General features: G+C 41.6%; 2 long non-coding RNA genes across 2 annotated transcripts; one reads left to right on the forward strand and one right to left on the reverse strand.

The window, feature by feature from the left end:
- Positions 1–5312: 5312 nt before the first annotated feature.
- On the reverse strand, positions 5313–16610 carry LOC109296810. Its single transcript, XR_002097068.1, has 3 exons — positions 16529–16610; positions 11894–12043; positions 5313–5381 (listed from the first exon to the last, which is right to left on the reverse strand). It is a non-coding gene; the product is annotated as an uncharacterized LOC109296810 (long non-coding RNA).
- Positions 5370–18798, forward strand: LOC109296809. The gene is made up of 3 exons (XR_002097067.1): positions 5370–6594; positions 10995–11134; positions 16549–18798. It is a non-coding gene; the product is annotated as an uncharacterized LOC109296809 (long non-coding RNA).
- The last annotated feature ends 263 nt before the right edge of the window (positions 18799–19061 follow it).

The following is a 19061-nucleotide window of genomic DNA, read 5'->3' on the forward strand; positions in this document are numbered from 1 at the left end:
CCCCTCACTCCAAATGTCTCTTCCTGCTCCTCTCTGTTCCAGCAGAAAAGATACAGCATTACATTTGAAACAACAAAGTCATTCCTAAGACAAATTATTATAATAAATATATTTAAGCAGAAGAAACTCATTTTGATCTGATGGCAAATTATATGAATCTGAAACAAGTAAGAGTGGCGATATGTAGTTGCATATTAAATTGCTTGCTTTGGAGATAAACTGAACCCCAACTATACCATTTAGATGCAGATCTAGACCTGCCTCTCAGCTTTCCCAGAATGTGGTAGTTTTTTAATTGAATGTTCTTATTCTGAGCCCCAAGCTGTGAATCTCAGATTTAGAGCAGGAATGGATCTAACCTCACCAAAGCTATACAAAGTTGATTCAATGTTCTAGTTCTGGCCAACAGAGACAAGCCCAAGCCATGATGTTCTGATCCAGATCTAGAGGTATAACTCTCATCTTCAAAGAGAAGAGGTATTGGATCAGTGTTCATAGCTCACCACCCCTCTAGTACAGCTGTTCTTTCATTTGAAGCTCCAGATGAAATTTCCTCTTTTGATGGAATGTAGGATTGTTTATTCTTGTGATTTTGCCCTACTGAATGATTTCATTCACACTGATAATCACATGAGTTTACTGCCCAGTTTATTTCTCCATGAAAGATAAAACAACATTGGTGCTAGAATATGCTACCATTGATAGTAATTTGCTTTTAACTGACCTCCTCATTAAAACATTTTAAAAGCAAAAAGATATTACATATCCCACTTGGAAATGGACTGTGCAATTATTTAGCTGTGTAAACATTCTTCAAGTACATTTATTTCAAAATAAGTTATAACCAAGGGGTGGATGGCAATGTGTACTGTCATTTTAATGAAGTTAGAAAAGACAGAGGCAGCTAAGATATAAGCTCAGATAAGCTAAAGATGATTCAGATGGTGAACATTTGAACCAGATAACTTTCTAGTTCTATCTCAAGTTCAGGTTAAGAGTACAATCTGTGGGAAAGCCCCCAAAGCAATCTTTGATCATAAAAAGTTTGCTATAGCATATCCTTGGAATAAGCATAATTCCTCTGATTCAGATCTGCTTGGACCTTGTGTATAGCAGCTAATCTTCTTGGTTTGCTATATAAACAGTTGTGCATACCAGGTTAAGCATATCTAGGAGGCATTCCTACATCCTGCTGCTATGAACATTTCTCTTAACCTATTATTTCTGGCTGATTTTTTACACATATATTAATTCAATGCTTTATTACATTAGCTTTATTAGGAGAAAAGATGGGTTCCTTTATAAAAAGGTTATCCCTGGAAACCAAATATGTTCTTATAGCTTTTGTTCCCATCCATATTTCCTCAGAGGCAGAAGTACTATGTACATTTGAGAATTGTTGCCTGCAGCACACAGGTAGGTGCATAATGTATCTGTGCAAAACAGTTTCATTCAGAAGGATTCAAGCCTTACTACTTCTGGATTTGCAGACATGAAATTTCAATGCTAAACAATTTAGATGCTTCATTCTGGATGGACAGAACTCAAGCACACGAAAAATGAAATATAGTGTAAATCTTCAAGTTCTAAACATCCCACAAACTTGCCATGTCCCATGCTGCATCCATTCAAGAGTACACTTGAATTCAGATCTGTTTGCAAGCCTTTTTGAAATGTTCAAAACCCTTTTGAATGAGGATAACCTAAGTGTCACCCTAGGCTGTATTGTGCTAGAGACATTGCATATAACTAAAAAACAGATTTTTCAAGAGAGCTGAGTTTCCACTTAGACATCTCACATAAGTGCCAAGGTATTCAAAACTGCTTGTCATCCAACACATCTCAGAAGCCATTCAGAATAACATCAAACTGACATATACCAAGGCCCTTTTAATAAATTCAGCCCTATATTTTAGGAAGCTAAATGAGAGTTTTTGATTTCAGAGTTATTCTGAAAATTTGGTCTAAAGTCTATCAAATAAGATCTACAGAAAGGCTTTTAAAGCAGCAAATATTTAAAAACTGTACAATTTTATTGCTGTGATGATGAGTCATAACACTATCACTGTTGATGAAAGTATGATTTGGGGGGCAATACTGAATGTGAAGAAAACATGTTTCAGACAAAAACATTATTAAAATTACAGTGCAATGCTTTCCTCTCCATCTCTGGCAATGCATTGCTAATTTTGAGATTTCTCCAACAAAAATTTATAGTTGCTTTCCAGAAACTACCTTGATTGCACATCAAGGAATTAAGTGCTTCTGGTCCACTTCCGGGTCTGCTGCCGAGCACACTGGGGAGCCCCCCCGAGCTTCGGCGGGACGCTCCATCCACCCCACCATCGCAGCATTCACCAGCCCACCTGGTACTTTGAGGTATGTAGAAAAAACATTTAAAGCTGTGTCTATGTCCAAATCGCCGAATCTTTCCAAATCTCTCCAAATTGATTCAAAGGGTTCTGATTCAATTCAGAGAGATTAAAGGGTCTCCTGATTCAATTCAGATTCAGAGATTCGGCCACTGAATTGGGCCAAATCTCCACCGACTTGAATCAAGGACCGAAGCTTTGCACAACCCTAATACCTGTATCACTGTGCTGGGAAACACTGCCATGAAAATAAAGCCTGCCTACTTGCTCCTGTTCCACACTCACCAATGCAAACAAAAAAAAGAAGCATAACCACTGTTTGGTAAATGTCTAAGTTGCACTTGGGAATCTTTATTAACACATGTCTAGTACCCCTGTAACAGCAGCTACATTACATTTTTCCAACATGAGGTGTTAGGGAGTAGACAGGGCATATTTTCACGGTAGCACATCTTACTATGGGCGGTAGCTCCACTGAAATCAATGGGTGGTTTTCCATTTACTTCACAAGACTAATATGTTGCACTATGTGCCTCTGCTCCTTGTCTCCATTATAGGGATTATAAATTACTTCCCTACTTCACAGAGGTGTGGTGAGGAAAAGCAAATAAATAAATGGGAGACCTTTAGATGCTACAGTGCATGAGCTTTATGAGTGGGGAAAAAATACTGTGTTAACTTTAAGAAGTCTTACTGAACCAGGTAAATGTGTGCTTTGCTTAGTGTTCTTAGTTTAATCTTGTTTTTTTTTATTGGTTGGTTTGTTTTACTTAATTAATCAGTAACTTAATGCTGTGGCCTTTTTGGTCAATCATCTTCCTAGTCAAGAAGGGTGGATATCAACAAGTGAACTCAACAGTTAGAAAATAATCATAGCTATAAAAGAACATCTCACCGACTCAATCCTTCTGCAAAGAGTGGAACTGACATGTAATGAGATGTTTAGCAGCTGGAAGAGCAATGGTGTATACAGTCTTTAGCTGTTTATATTTGGTACATTTTCTACCTGTTTAATACTCAGCAATACATAGAAATTATCTTGGAGGCTGGAATCATTCATAGCTAGAAAGAAAAGGACATTAAAACCTATCTTCCTTATGGGCTTGCTTCCCACTGACTTCAATTTGAATTAGGTTAGACCTTACAGAAAGGGGTGAACCTTAAAAGATTCAGATTTCAGGTTTAGTTCAAATAAACAATCACAAGTTTGCAAGGTTTATCCAAACGATCTGGTCTTCGAGGCTAGGGACAGAAGTTACACATAAACTGGTTTAAGTGATCAGAAACTGATTTAAACCTGTAACAGAACAGAAGCTCAGGGCACATAAAGTAGTTTCAAAATGGCTGAAACTGTTTTAAGATAAACCTGGCTGAATGTAGTATCAGACTTAAATGATTTGGGTCAAACCAGTTTATGCAACTTCTGTCCCAGACCCCAGAGCCCCAAAGTGGGCTGAAACAAAATCTCCAGAACTGCCTTTCTTGAGGGATTTCCTGCACTTCCAGTTTTGGATAAAATCAGAAGTGGGGGGGAAAAAACCCAAAACAACAACAACATATATTGAAGCATTGCAGAATCTCAACTTAAGCTCCAAAAATGGTCATGAACCAAGTTATTTAGAAGTTGTTTTGGACCCTCATCTTTATAACAGCTTTCGAGCCAGAATCAGAATGCATTTATTTCCTCACCTGGCCTCTTCCACTCTCCTTGTGACCATTTTTTAACACAGTTTTAGGGTTGACACAGTTTTGGGGTTACAATGATCCCCCAGGTGGTATGATAAGGCTCTGTGTTCCACACATACTTTGTATCCACATGGACCATTCAGGTCTTGCAGAAAATGTCTTTATCCAAAATATATCAAAAAGGACAGACACTAAGATAAAGAAGAGACTGTGAATACACTGATGTAGCTTACAATGTATTGACATTCCTAAGAGACCCTGCCTTCTCTTCAGTCTGGTAGCTCTTAGTGTGGGTCTTTGATGCTGGTACAGGAACAACATCAACACCAATTTCATCAGCAAGAACACTACCGTTTAATCAGCTTCTGCTGACTTTCCCAAACCAGATTCTCATTTGCAACATTAAGTCTGGTTATTCATTTTCCCCACCATAAATTGTGCCTTTAACTGTGTGGAGAGGGATCTTTGCTCCAGTCTAAACAAAAGCACAGGTTACCCAATAGGCAGGCATCTTTTCCTCATCCCGTTGAAGCCAGAAAGGTGTAGTGGCATTTTCATGTTTAGTGTGGCTCCATGGAAGCTATACCAGTAACCTAACTCCTCAGGCAGCTTTCCAAGAATATCCCTTTCAATTACCGGGCAACGTGCACATACAATAATATACAATAGTAGTGCCGCATGCATAAGGCTTATGTGACTGTTTTCAATCTCTGCTTGTGGGGATTGACTCCTTCACTTCCTCTGCTGCAAACCGGAAAAAAAAATGTTTAGATTCTTATTGTGCCACTGTGGGCTTTCTAGCTAAATGTGAGGCAGAATGGTCCAATTTCTGTACGGCAACAGCTCGCACACTTTTCCAGTATTTCCTGGTGGCTGACTAAACCCTTCCTAGTGCTTAAGCTCTTTAAGTTATTAGGCACCTCTTACCCAACGTCAGTTATAAATTGATAATGCTGAAGAGTTCCCCCTTTTTGCTCTCTTTGATGGATCTCAGTTACACATTAACCTACAAGAAAAGTAGCTTTGTGGAAAGTTCTGTTCCTGGGGTGTATTCATGACTCCCCATTTCCCTCTCTTTTTCTCATCTCAGGCTTGCCTCCCTTCATTGTTGGCTCAAGAACTCCAGTGTGAATTTCTCAGAGCCTCCACATACTGTGATTTACAGTGGGATTTTTATTCTCGCTCATCTCCTTTTACTCTAAGCCAAAGTGTATGGATTTAGAGATGCAATAAAGTTTAACAGTCAAGTGGCAGCTGAAACGCGGGTCTCTGGCAGACAGTGTGCTGTATCTTTAAGAAGTTTGTCTCCCGGGTTCTACGCAGCTGTTGATGGGAAGAGAGTTTAGGCATAATATCAGCAGTTCATCAGACGCTCTATAACTAAATTCTCTGTGTGATGATGACTGGGAGTGTCTGCACATATATAGCTGTCTCTGTACAATACATCTTCGGACCAGATGGTGCATCCAACATGTTAGAGATTATGGCTTTGTTTTCTTCTTAAAGAAGCAAAATTCCAAGGGCCATCCATATTCAGGCTCAGTACCTATTTCCTTCAAGGAGACATGCTGGAAAAGTGGTATTCATGGGTGTCTGAATCCAGACTGTGCATGGTCCTATACACACTCCTTCTCATGGACCATTCCTCCCAGAACAGAGTCCCTTCTCGTTTGGGAAGCTGACAATCCCCTGCTACAGCAGACTCCTCCCCAGATGAATTCCATAAATTCTGCGGTAGCCAGAAATAGGAACACAGCTCCCTTTGCTCCTGTAAGCCTAAACCTAGTGTTTTTTCAGTGCGCTAGCAGGACATTATAGGGACGAGGTCCATAAGGCTCCAAAGAAGCAATAACTATTTAATTTATTTGTATAAAACCCAGAGCCAGTAGCCTACCTGTAATGGTATTTGCCATCTACTCGTAACAGAGCAATACTGATTTTATATCCTGGGCGTGCACTACATGTCAAATATTTAATGGAAAAAAAGAAAAATAAAAACCGGCTGATCCAAGAACTGGTGGCTCTATACTTGGGATTCAATAACTTTCTCACCCCTTCTTCCCCCCTCCCCTCTGCATCCTTCTCCTCTACCTCTGTCCCCTCTTTCACTTACTTGGAAGATGTTATTGTTTAATGTGGCACATTCCCAAGCTGCTAGACTAGGACAGTAAAATTATTCACTGACTTTACTGTACTCTTCTACCAGTCAGTCATTTTTTAAGCTTTCAGCCCTCCTTCCCATCCACCCCCACCTCCAGTCCCCAATTAAATTCTCTCTGGAGTTTCTTACCCCTCCCCTTGCTCCTTCTTTGCTAGGCAGGATCTGGAAAAAAGAAATCAAGGCCAAGCTCAACAAAACTACTGCTGCGTAATAGCAGTCCTTTTTCACACACAGATGGTCAACCAGAAGAATGAGAGCTTTATAAGACAGACATCATGCTGGCCCTAGGAATCCTGTTCTCCTGGACCTCAGCAGGAGTTTTTCATCACCAAAGTGGATAATAAGTCTGTCAGGCACCTCATACACATCAAACAGGTATTAATAAAAATATAAAAGGACAGTACTGTAGGGAATGCATTCACAAGAAAGTGAGAATCTTAATGTGATAGTTAAAATTCATATTACAATTATGCATGACCAATAGCTGTGTCAACAGTAGCTTATAGTAAGTTGCTTATAAGCAGGGATTATGCTTGTATGTATGCACAGAGCTTGCACTTTAACAGTAATATTTTCAGTGGCCAAAATCCAGGTGCATTTGTGTATTTTCATGCGTGCACAAGTAGCGTATTTGTACATGGTTGTGACAAGTTTGGGTCCCAGGAGTGGCTGTGACACCCCCCATGGCCACGCAATTCCTGCCCCAGCTCCAACTCTATGGCTCTCACCTCCGTTACTCACCCACCACACCTTTGATGCTATTATTTTAGTAGGATGGAGACTACCTGAAGGTCTTAGAGTGAGTCTGCCATTGTTCCTGTTTTGAAACTTGGCCTTCTCAGCCTTCACCCTTTTTCTCTAGCTGAGCCTTCTAGCTCCAGTTCAGTCACCAAACTGAGCTTTGGGGTTCCCAGCTTCTTATCTGGCCATCCAGGGCCTTTATCTCTGCCCTTTTCAGGCTGCTGAGCCTCCGTGGGCTCCTTGTCTCTCTGTCTGGGCCCCAGACCCCATCTCCACCCTTCTCGGGCTCTGAGCCCTCTGGCCCCCAGTCTGTGCCCCTCATGCACTAATGTAATTGCCCCTCATGGGCTCTAATGGATCACCCTGCTGGGCATATTTGGTGCACCCTCCACAGACACTATGGGATCGCCTCATCTACACATCCAAACCACCCCTCATAGTCCTCCCAAACCACTGGGTCTTCCTTTCATTATGTAGTCCTCCCTGGGCACCAGACCCTCCTGGTCCCCACCACCAGGGACCAGACCAAACTGCAGGTATCTAGTCCCTGCTGGGCACCAGACCCTCCTAGTCCCCTCCAGGCACTGGACCTAGGTGAAATCAAAACAGCCCTTCTGGCTATAACTAAACTCCTACCCCAATCCTGGATCTATAAATGTGGCCAGCCCTCAGCTTCATCTCTTACTGTCTCCAGGCCTAGCCTGCTCACAGTTTGCCTCTCAGCACCTCTGCAGAGCTCTTCCCTGTTCAGCCTCCACAGCTGAAGTACTTTGACCTGCCTTTGGGACTGCCTTATACCTGTCTGGCCCTGCCTCATTCTGGACAAGTGACCCTCCAGGGTGGCCTGCAGGTGCCTCCTAATTAATCTCATTGCCTGGGCTGCATGGCAACCCAGCTCCTGCTGTGCTCTGCCTTCCCTGCAGGGTCCTCTCTCTTGGCTTCTTCTCTCTTGAAGTGACAGAAAGCCCCAAGCTCTCTCTGCTACAATGACCATTCAGTTGGCTGGCTGCATATACCTGCATGGTAGGAGTGTGCAAAATGGGCCCTATTCAATTCGGATTTAGCCCGAATCAGGGACAGTGATTCAATCTATTGATTGTCCCCAATTCTATTCGGCTGAATCCAAATCTGAAGATTCAATGCTGATTCGGCAAATCAGCGATTCAGACACAGACACAGCACAGCTTTAAAAACAATTTCTACATACCTTGAGGTAGCAGTATGGCTCATTATCGCTGCAGTGCTGGGGCAGATGGAGCATCCCACAGCAGCGCAGGAGGCTCTCCAGCATGCTCAGCAGCAAACCTCACAGTAGACCAGAAGCACTTCTGGGCCCACCAAGGAGTGTGTTGGGGTCCCCCCACCCCCCCGCAGATCAGTGATCAGCTGCAGGGGGACCCCGGGTCCCCCCCGGATGCAGGAAGCACCCGTCATTGAGCCAGGGGGCACAGGGTGTGGGGGCCCACGTGATCCCCGGTGGACCTGGAAGTCCTTCTGGTCCACTTCTAGGTCTGCTGCCAAGCGCGCTGGGGAGCCCCTGTGCTTCTGTGGGATGCTGCATCTGTCCCAGCGCTGCAGTGTTCAGAGCCCCTACTACCTAGAGGTATGTAGAAAAAACATTTAAAGCTGTATCTGCATCCGAATCACTGAATCTGTCCATATCTCTCTGACTCAATTTGGAGAGATTAAAGTTTCCTCTGATTTGAGTCGGATTCAGAGATTTGGCCACTGAATCAGGCAGAATCTCTGCCGAATCGAATCGGGGACCAAAGCTTCCCACAACCCTACTGCATGGAAGTGTCATATTTACTCAAATATGAGACAGCCCTGAATATAAAATAAATCCCCAGTAATTAGTTTCTATATATAGAAAATGTATAAATTTGTTATAGATTTCTAGGTATAGAATCTAATTATTGGAGGTTTGCCTTGAATTCATCTGCCTCCTGCTGCTACAGAAGGGAAAATAAATCCATGGGGGTCAGGTGGTCCCCTTGCCCTCTGGTCCCCACCAACTGCTTCCCCCTGTAGCCATTTCCCCTCTCCCCATTACTGACAAATCTGCTCTCCCTGAGCACATAGAAATGAAGAACAAAGTTGAAAACACTGACTTTGAAAGAAGTACTTTGCACATAAGCAAGTTACTATGGGTACACCTAGATTTAGTTCATCCAGAATTGATGAATTTTACCTTTTTTGAAACTACTATAAATTTTACAGGTATTTCTTAAGCACACTTTCAGGCTGAAAAGCCTGGGGTGAAGGATACTTGCCAGTTGTAGCATCACATATGGTATTTGAACGATTGAGTGTTGCTCACTCGAGAAGATTCAGCACTGATTTGGCTAATTTGACCTGGAATACAAAAATATTTCCAAAAAAAAAAAAGGTTCCCATCAGCATCTCAGCCTTTTTTGGCTAAGATCACATGAAGCATTTTTTGGCACCAAGGGCAAGATATCAGGGCAGGGTCTGGCCCTCCTGATGCTGGCCTGGTATTGCAGTACCTTCAGGCCCAATGCCAGTTCTCCGCAGAGGGTATACCCACTCATTTTAAGGGCCTCACAAAAAAAAGGGTTCCCATCAGTATATTTTCTCAGCATGGGCCATGTGTTTTATAGTCATATTCAGTGTTGGCTGCATTTACATTAACTTCATAGTTGGTTTCCATGACTGAGCACACGCTGCTTTTGGCAACAGTTTAATGATAGACAATGTATTTAAAGAGGTTTCCTTGTACATGAGTGCAAGATGAGGGGCTTTTTCTGCCATGCTAATTAGGAGGGAAAAACCTTGTCTTATATTTGAGTAAATACTGAATATAATTTACACTTTGGATATGCAATGAGTATATTCACATTTGCAAGCATACAATATCCATTCAATTGCTCACATAAATTTGCATGCTGATTTAGGGTCACTATTTTTTAAATCTGCCCTTGTGTTTAATAAATACATACACATGACTCTCTCTCTCTGCGTGTATGTGTTTACACACGTACTTAAACAGACAGAGAGCTGCAAATTTTTGTCTTAAAAATAAAATCTCTTCTTACCTAAACAGACTTTTGATGACAGATTTTTCACAAAGCTGGCAAAGCTTTTCATTTCCAGCAAATCAAAAGCTGAACCTCAGCCTCCTGTGTGGTAGCTACAAAGCAGTGTCTGGATGCATCAGTTAAGCATATGTGAAGATCATCTATGCAGACACCTTTAACAGCAGTCTTTGCCAACCCAAGAACACCCGCATGGAGAGCATGGAAAAATAATTGAGGAACTGATGATTTGTCTAAAGCCCTGACAACAATAGTAATGCAAAAGAGAACTGCCACATTTAGCCTGAACTACCCATCTTCCTTGGCACATTCTTTTCCCTGCTTCTGTTACAAAAAAATCCTGAGTACTTTTGTGAGCTAATGATTTTAACATTTAAATATAAAGAAGTATTGTGCACATTTATACTGCCCCACAGACACACACATATTAGGAAAAGCTTAAGGGGCAACATTTTCTGTGATGCTAATGCTGCCACTCATTAGAATGTATTTTAGTAGAATATCAATGAGGGCTTCTGAGATTAAGTTAAAGAACATTAAAGAATTAATCAGGCCAGGTACAAGATTAAGCAATGGCTTCAAATACAAATATGAATTCATCTCAGAAGAACTGATTTTAAATGTGATTCAGATCACAAAAGGAATTTAGGCTGCTGGCATCCTCTTTGTAGCTAGCTGATGTCTAGGAAAACACTGACCTCACCCTGTATTAAGGACATCTGCCAATTGTCAAGTAATGCACAGGCCTGGAGTCCTATTAGTTTCTTCAATGTTCCAAGTCACAAAGCCAGCAACTGTGGCAAGAATTATACTTTTCCCCTCTGGCTAGCCAGACTGTCAAATGAAGACAAAACAACAGATATACCCTATGGATGCTTCTATTTTATGCTGCTGAAAACACTAACAGGTTGTCATACTGAGGCTATATTCCCCTGGCTCTCACATCAAATCTGTGTATAATTTTGAGTCTCTTTTCAGAAGCTGCCAATGAGTAACTTATTGCAGGATATGAAGAGGACACACTGGCAGAGCTGTTTCACTGAATGTTACAGACAACTTGGCTCCCATGTTCCTAGCTCAGTCTGGTGCTGTCAAGCCCTCAAGTACATTCTCCAAGGGTTACAAAAAACAATTAAGTTGGTCTTTTTGGCATGAGTCTCACTCATAATAAATTAATTTTTGGGGCATTTTCTCATGAATTCAATCATATTGACTCTGATTTTCTATGCTTCTCCTTTGGCCTAGTCCATGCCATAAAATTAACAAAGAATGCACAAACGGAGAGGAACCAAAAAGCAGAGAACAGACACATGTTCAGAGTTTGGAAAGAAAGAAAATTAAGCTACTGGAAAAAAACTTCTTTTTCCCTGGGCTTTGCCATTTAAACTGAGGGACAGAAGTAGTAGTTACCTTAAAAGAAAAAAAATCTTCAAATAGACTATATCAGAGGTACTCCAATCTCCATAGTGACATTCAAATCTTCCCATACCAAGATCTTGTATATACAGCCTTTAAGCAGTTATTATGACTGCTAATAACAAGCCTTCAGGCTTCAGGGTATAAACCAGACTCTAACTAAGAGGGTCAAGAAGAAATTGCCCTACAGGCAAGTTATCCCACAACTGTTTACTGCATGGATTCTTGAATCTTCCTCTAAAGCATTTTGGTTTTTAACTACTGTTGGAGATGGGATACTGAACAAGATGCGGCTCTATCAGATCCAGTTTGGCAATCCCTATGTTATGCAGCTGTAACTATTTATCACATAGTCAAACTATTTAAACAGGCATAATTAATGTTAGGGGAGAATGAAAAAGTGTGGACTAGAAAAAGATCCTACAAAAATGCACCACGGGTAGGTTTCAATGTATATCTACCCACTCAAGTTCTCAAAAGTGACTCAAATATCTAAGATGGGAAAACAGCATGTTGCCATTCATAGACATGCCAACTGTAACTTACCACAGCAGCAGCCAATTGGTATTTCCTGTGCAGCCACATCAGTCCAGGAAACATCACCCTCTTTCCTATAGGAACCAGAACAAATCAGTTAATTGATATGTCAACCAGCCATACAAGAGTATTGTGAGCCTGTCCACAGTCCTATCAAGGCAGTAAAACCCAGCAGGTCTCTGCCTGTGTCCAAGCCTCATACTTCTTCCTGCCTAAGGACAGGCACACATGTTTCCAAATGTGTCATGTTTGGATTTCACCATGAAAAGTGGTGATGGTTACTTTTCTGCAGCAAATGAATCACTGCTGCACATAATGCAGAGGTTAAATGTGACTTCTGTGGTCCTATTCAGAGTTTAACTTCTGCCCCACAAGGTTTGAATGATTTTGTATCTTAATGTGAAGCTCAGGGGATGTAAAGCAAACACTAGATTTCAGTAGGGACTAGATGAGAGGCAGAAGTGGATGTACAAACAAGCACAGACCTGGCTTGGGGTGAAATCATAGCCCCATTAAAGTCAGTCAGAACTCGCTAACTTCAGCAGGGACAGTAACTCACCTTTGAAGTCTGACATTCATAAGGTAACAATCTCAGTGTCAAGACTGCTTTGACAACACATGAGCACTCACTACATTTCAACAGGATTTTTTAATTCAAACAAACTCCCCCAATCATAACAACTCCACCATCTTTTCCTTCTCCTCTCTCCTTGATTAGTTCCCTCTTGTATTCCTGCAGATTCCTGTCAATTGCATTTACTCGCACTCCGTCTAGGCCTCAGTCATGTAAATTGTGCCAAGTGGCAGGATCCCTGAGCCCTTGTGAAGCCCTACTTAAATTAATGAGGCCTGACATAGAATTCCTCTTGCTCAGAGCAATTGGCAGGAGCAGGACCTGAAACACTGCACTGGCTTGCCCCTCTACTGGCAGATTTTTTTCCAGGTTCAACTTCCTACATGAGCCAAGAATATTTGCTGCTTTGTGCCCAGTTTGGCAGGTATTAGTACGACTGTATGTACATACCACCTGATTGTGCTATGCAAGTTAGAAAGAGAAGTGGGAGTAATGATAACACTTTAAGTGGCTGTAAATTTTTATTGTGTCAAACAATTCCCCATATCCCTACAGGGTCTTTACGAACACAAAAACCATGCCCATTTGGCAAGAACTACAGACACAGATTATTTTTTTTACCTTCCTCCTCTGCACTGGGGATAAAAATATGTGATGGAAGATTTTTAGGCCAAAGGCCTTTTTTTTGCTGCTGCAATTAGAGGCACTCTCATGCTTTTAACAGAATTCTCTAATGACTTGTGTTCTTTTCTTATTGCTCTATATTTTAGAGTAGCAAATGGTAAGGGGCAATATTGCAGCTCTGCCTTTTCTATCACCAATGATAGCCAAGCTTGTAATGAGTTCTTGAGACTATTTTCATACTAATCCTAGTGTCCAATACCTTCCTAATTATTCAAAACACAAGATGGAAATTACCATTGAGCTAAAATCACTTCAAATTAGTCTCACATATGAGGAATCGTTAACATTTTGTCTGTTTTGTGTTTCATTTGCATGACTAGAACAGCTGGGGTTGTTTTTTCCTTTCAGTTTTGGAAAATAATCCTAACTTACTGTTAGCCTACCAATTTTAAGATCCCACCCCTGGTGATTGACCTCAAAGCAATGCATGAGAATCACTGTACTGGCCACCACGGGACACTTCGGGATCTCAAGCACCCGGAGGTAGACGGGCAGTTATGAACAGCTTGGCCGCATCTACATGTGCAGCTAACTGTGACTAAAACATCGCCATCTACACACGTGATGCTATTATACCACAGTAAACTAATTAATGCCATCTTAAAATAGTACCGTCAAGGACAGTACTATCTTACAGCAGGGTAATTAACTGTGATTAAATGCATGTGTAGAAGCTGACCACTGATGTGAATTGCACCTGGTAAGCCCAGCCAGCAGGGAGCCAGACTTCTGCTCAACACCTAGCCACATGGCTCCACACTTTCAACACTCTCTCATGCCCCAGCCAGCCCCTTCACTGCCTGACGCCAGCACCCAGAGCTCGGGGCTAACTCCCCTCTCTCTTGTCCCTGGCATAAACTGTTCTGCCCCAGCTCAAATTGCTGCTGTCGTGGGCACACATATAGACACTGTGCCCAAGAATAGTTTACTCCAGCTCAAACTGCTCTGCAGTTTATTACTTCAAATTAATTGCACATGTAGATGCACCCCTTGAGATTATCCTCTTCCAAGTAGACTTTCATTGTCATAACTCTTCAGTGTAAGATACAATGAGCCAACCCTTTAGCATGAATTTCTGTAGAAGAGCAGGGGTATAGCAAATATCCATCCAAAATTTTTGGAATGAAATCCAATTCCACTGAAGTCAAAGGGTGTTTTACCAGTGGCTTAAATGGGATCAGGATTTCACCCGTATTTTATACCCACATAGCTAGACCTATTAGTTCAATCTCTTCTATATACCCAGCAGGGAGCTCATCAACTTTACAATATTATATCAAAACACAGTATCTAAATGGATCGTGACTGTATGTATGTACCTAATAAAATCAAAACCAAATATGTTTTCTCTTGAAGTTCAGACCTTGGTCCAGTTGTGTTTGTTATGCTAGAGTGTGTTGTGTGACATGGTTCTGTGTTATGCAGTACTCTAGCAGGCATGTAAAAAATGCACATTGAAGAAAAAAGTCATTTCATATCCAAAACAAATACACACCCTTGGTAAATACCAAGGCAGGTATTCAATGCAAAAGGCAGGTATTTTGAATTAGGAGATCTGCAGGGAATTGGTTCCTCACAAAGCTCCAATTAGCTTTCAAATTATCTCCCATGCAATATGTACAAATATTCCTAACCAGACTTCACTGGAAAATGGATTCTCAATGCTTCTATTTACCTAATAGTTAACACAAGGATAACAACACACATACAAATTTAAAATAAAAACATATGTGGGACTTTTTTTTCCAAACAAGAATTTAAAACAGATGTGCTCTTTTAACTATATTTCTTCACCCAATGATTTTCTCTTAACTATCTATAATTTTAATTCATTTTTACTACAAGTCCAGAAAGTTGCTATCCTACTAAATTACTCATCTTTTTCTCTCAATAATGTGGTTTTAAAAGCACATATTCCACCCTTATTTCTTGCTCAGAAATCCCGTTCAAATCCATGAGTTTTGCCCAAACAGAATAGAATATAGCCCAAATATAAACATAGATTATTTTCATAAGGTGTATCTAAAGACCAATATAATAAGATGCATATTTTTCCTATTACCCAAATAAGTGAGCATTGAAGTATACCCCGATCTTCTGGCCAACAGTGTACTGGCCTGTCTAATGGGTCCCTAACACACTAAAAGCTTCTCGGTTCCTCAGCTCCTCAGTTCCTGTCTCTGATTAGTCATCAGTGGAGTAACCTTTGACAAAAGATTTGACTTCACCCTGCCTCAATGTCCTGACCTGTCAGATAACAATGCTTTCCCATAGATCATTTGCAAAGCTAGGTCAGAAAGAATTAGCACAACAAAATTCATTAAACAAACTGAACAGAGACACTAACAAAATAAGACCAATTTAACCTAATCCAAATAAAATCAGAAAAATTCAGTTTCAACAAATAACAGGATGCCTATGCTAATCAACACTAGACTTAGTAGAAGGTATCAGTACTGCATATTTATGGGCATTCCAAAAGGTATTTATACTGAGAATGGCTCAAGTAAGGAAATAGTAACATGAATCCTAACATGAACTGTATTATAATATAATACGGTCTTCAGATTTATAGAAAAACAAATCATTCGGACTCATCCATGGTTTCCTGTCCTGGTATGACAATTCAAAGTTACACCATACAAAAACACCCTGAGAGACAGTATAATCCAATGGTGCTCAACGTTTTGGTCCTGCAGGCTGAATCAGTGGCATGAGGCCAGTCCGTGGACCAGAGCGGGCTTCATACCACACTGCCAGATTGGTCCCTGCAGCACTTCAGCGTGGCCTTGAGCTGCCAGATAGGGGTCGGTGTTGCCTCAACCCAGCCCCATGCCACTAAATCAGACTCCATACCACTTTGGCCCAGCCCCACACCAGCAGATCAGGCCTCATGTGCCCAATCTAGCGTATAGAGCCACACTATCTGGCCCACGGGGTTCTCCACAGGTCCAGAAATTTGGCAGGGGAGAAGCAATTCAGGCTGCCCTACTCCCTTACTGCCAAATTTTCAGAACTTTGGGGAGCCCTATGGGCCAGATGATGTGGCTCTGTGGGCTGGGCTGGGCTGGGCTGGGCTGGCCTGCAGGCCAGGAGTTGAGGACCCCTTGCATAATCCATTTGACTATAAAAATTCTCTGGAACACTATTGATTCTCTTTAATTACAACCCTCCCTCCCCCCGCCAAAAAAAACCAAAACACATGAGAAGACTACTATTAAGTTTATGAAGTCAAGGACTCAGAAATCAGGTGATGTCAAAATAAGGCAGCAATCTTAACTCAGCCACATTGCATACTCACATGCTTCTATTTCCCCACAGGCTCCCAGGCCTCATTCAGTGCATGGAATAAATGATGATCACTCAGAGAACAACTATTCAACACTCTTCAGGTCCTGCTTGGAAGACAGACTTAACTTCCTCATAGGCCATTTCTATGGCATGCATCAGTAGAAAGCGAGAACTTTACAAACAGCAATTCATTTATTTTCACAATGCCCTGGTAAAATGACAACATGTTGTTGTAATAGCTGCTCAAAAACACAGAATTTAGGATTCACAACAAGCACTACTGTTCCAAAATCTTCTACCCATTCCCACTAATCATGACTCCTTCAAACCTGTCTCTAATACAACCCCATCTCTTCCCAAGCACTGTCTCTGTGTATCAGTCCCATCGTCTCTAGCTAATCTCAGTCTCCAATGCTCTGGCTTCTCCTCCCGTTCTCTGCCCCCTTGCAGTTATAGTTTCTCCACTCAAGACTGGGAGTCAAGGGAAACTCTCCTTCTCATTTTAGTGCCAGGTCATATTGACCACCCATGGTCCTAAAACCAGTCTTTTCCCTAGGCTCCTCATTTATCTTGCTCTTCCAAGTGCCCCCCTTCCCTCACCCACAGATCTTTGTCCCTGTCTCTTTCCCCAACAAGAGTGAAAAGTTCTTCATCAGATATTTCTCTTCCCCTTGTCCCTTGTGTTTTCCCTTCAGTCCTAATCTTTCCCAATCAGCCCCATTCTTTGCCCTACCTACTCATTGCTAGTCCTCTCCTTCTTCCTCTTGTTCCTCTGCATCTAAGTCGTCTTCCCCATTGCATCAGATTTCCCTTCATAATTTCTAGTTCTTTCCCAAACTTTTCCACCAGTACCACAACCACATTCAGGTCCAGCTACCCGACTTACCTTTAGTCCCACACCCCCAGGCTCCCTGTGACACTCTATTCCCACATTCTCCTCCTCTCCCTAACCTAGGCCATGACCCCTCTAAGTTTGAATCAGGAAGCCTCCTCCTCTTAGAAACAGCTGGGTAGTGCTGAGAGCGCTAGAGAGAAAAAAAAAATCCCCATTTTCATTTTCTGGTACTAGGTATCGAGCCAGGATGGCACACAGTGGCTCAGAGTTGCAATTTCAGATAAAATCTTACTCAGGCCTGAACCTGGAGCTTGAGCAAGATGAACAGAATCTTTAAGAAATCCATATATTAAGAGCCAAGATGTCTCCACTAAGCATACGTATTAACTGCAGCTTTTCAGAAAGTTATAACTTGGTCAGATGTGGGAGGATTTTCAGGGAATGTATAAAGGCATTCAAGCAAATTTCAAGTCTCTCCCTCAAAGAATGTGGGCATTAGAGTTTTATAAGGAAAAGGTCACCCTGACTTTTTGACATGGACAGAAACAATGTATTTTTCCATAGCTTGATTCCTGGAAATGGCTAGAGAATTTTTACTCTGAGTTTTCTATTCAAGGCAGAGAGGAAAACTGGCCTGAGGCAGGCACCTGACAGAGAAAATTTCAGCCCAAATGATTAGTTTGGCAAGTTATAAACAACTGAAAGCAGGGTCTTCTAATGTGTCAGGCAACCTTAATAATAGGTGGTGCTACCAGCCTGCCTATAATTTAGGGAAAGAAAAGTTAATCAAAACATTTCAATAGCTTTGGCATCCTGAAGGAAGTGTGGTTTCAGACCAGCCAGACAGGGAGAGGAAGAAAATGGGCACATCTTTCCAGTGTGGGCACACCTTTCTGATTAATCACATTAAAAAGCAAAGCAGTGTGGACCTATCGTTCCCTCGCACGGCAGGGAAAAATGTGAAGAACCGATCAGCAGGAAAGAGGTGAAAAAATTAATTAGATACTCAAATGGAGCGAACTGTATGTTGGCGTTTGAACAGCAATTCAAAATAAGCAGCAGAGAGATGCAAGAGGTAACTGAACATTGACCCCTGGAAAATAACTGGTTGGCAGCTGCAGTTCGCTGAGATTTTTCATTCTGTATTCAAACCAAAGTCAAGTCAAAGCTAGTAAAGCTGAGAACAGGCTAACAAACCAAATTAAACATGTATGTGTGGATGTATTGAACAACCCAAAACCTAGAAATTCCCTGCTGTGGAGAAGGGTTTACACTCAGTTAACACCAACCCTATCTTAATACTAAGGAAAAGAAATCAGAGAAAAAACAGATGAAAGTTTATTTTCCTTTTGATAAAGCAAAGTAAATTGAGTTTTGGCAGTGGGCCAGACACCAATTTGACCCTCCCTCAGTACTGTAAATTAATCTTACACTGGATTGGGGGGGGGGGATCTGAAAAACTTCCAGAATTCAAGTCCTTTGGCTGAACTTCTCAAAGGTGAATCCCGTAGTGACGTTCCCCAATCTGGACTCTCTCTGTAGGGCCTCTTCCCTATTTCACAGGCTTTGGCCTTTGATTCCAGCACATTTTTCTCTTAACCTAGTGATTTAACCTTGCCGCTTCCCTCACTTAAGCACTGCCACCAATGCCTCTAACATCCACACCTTTGAACCGAATGGAGAAGTCCCAGATCTTCACTATGATAAC

The sequence above is a fragment of the Gavialis gangeticus genome, unplaced genomic scaffold, assembly GCF_001723915.1.
Source record: "Gavialis gangeticus isolate Ggan-Ray unplaced genomic scaffold, GavGan_comp1, whole genome shotgun sequence".
NCBI lineage: Eukaryota > Metazoa > Chordata > Crocodylia > Gavialidae > Gavialis > Gavialis gangeticus.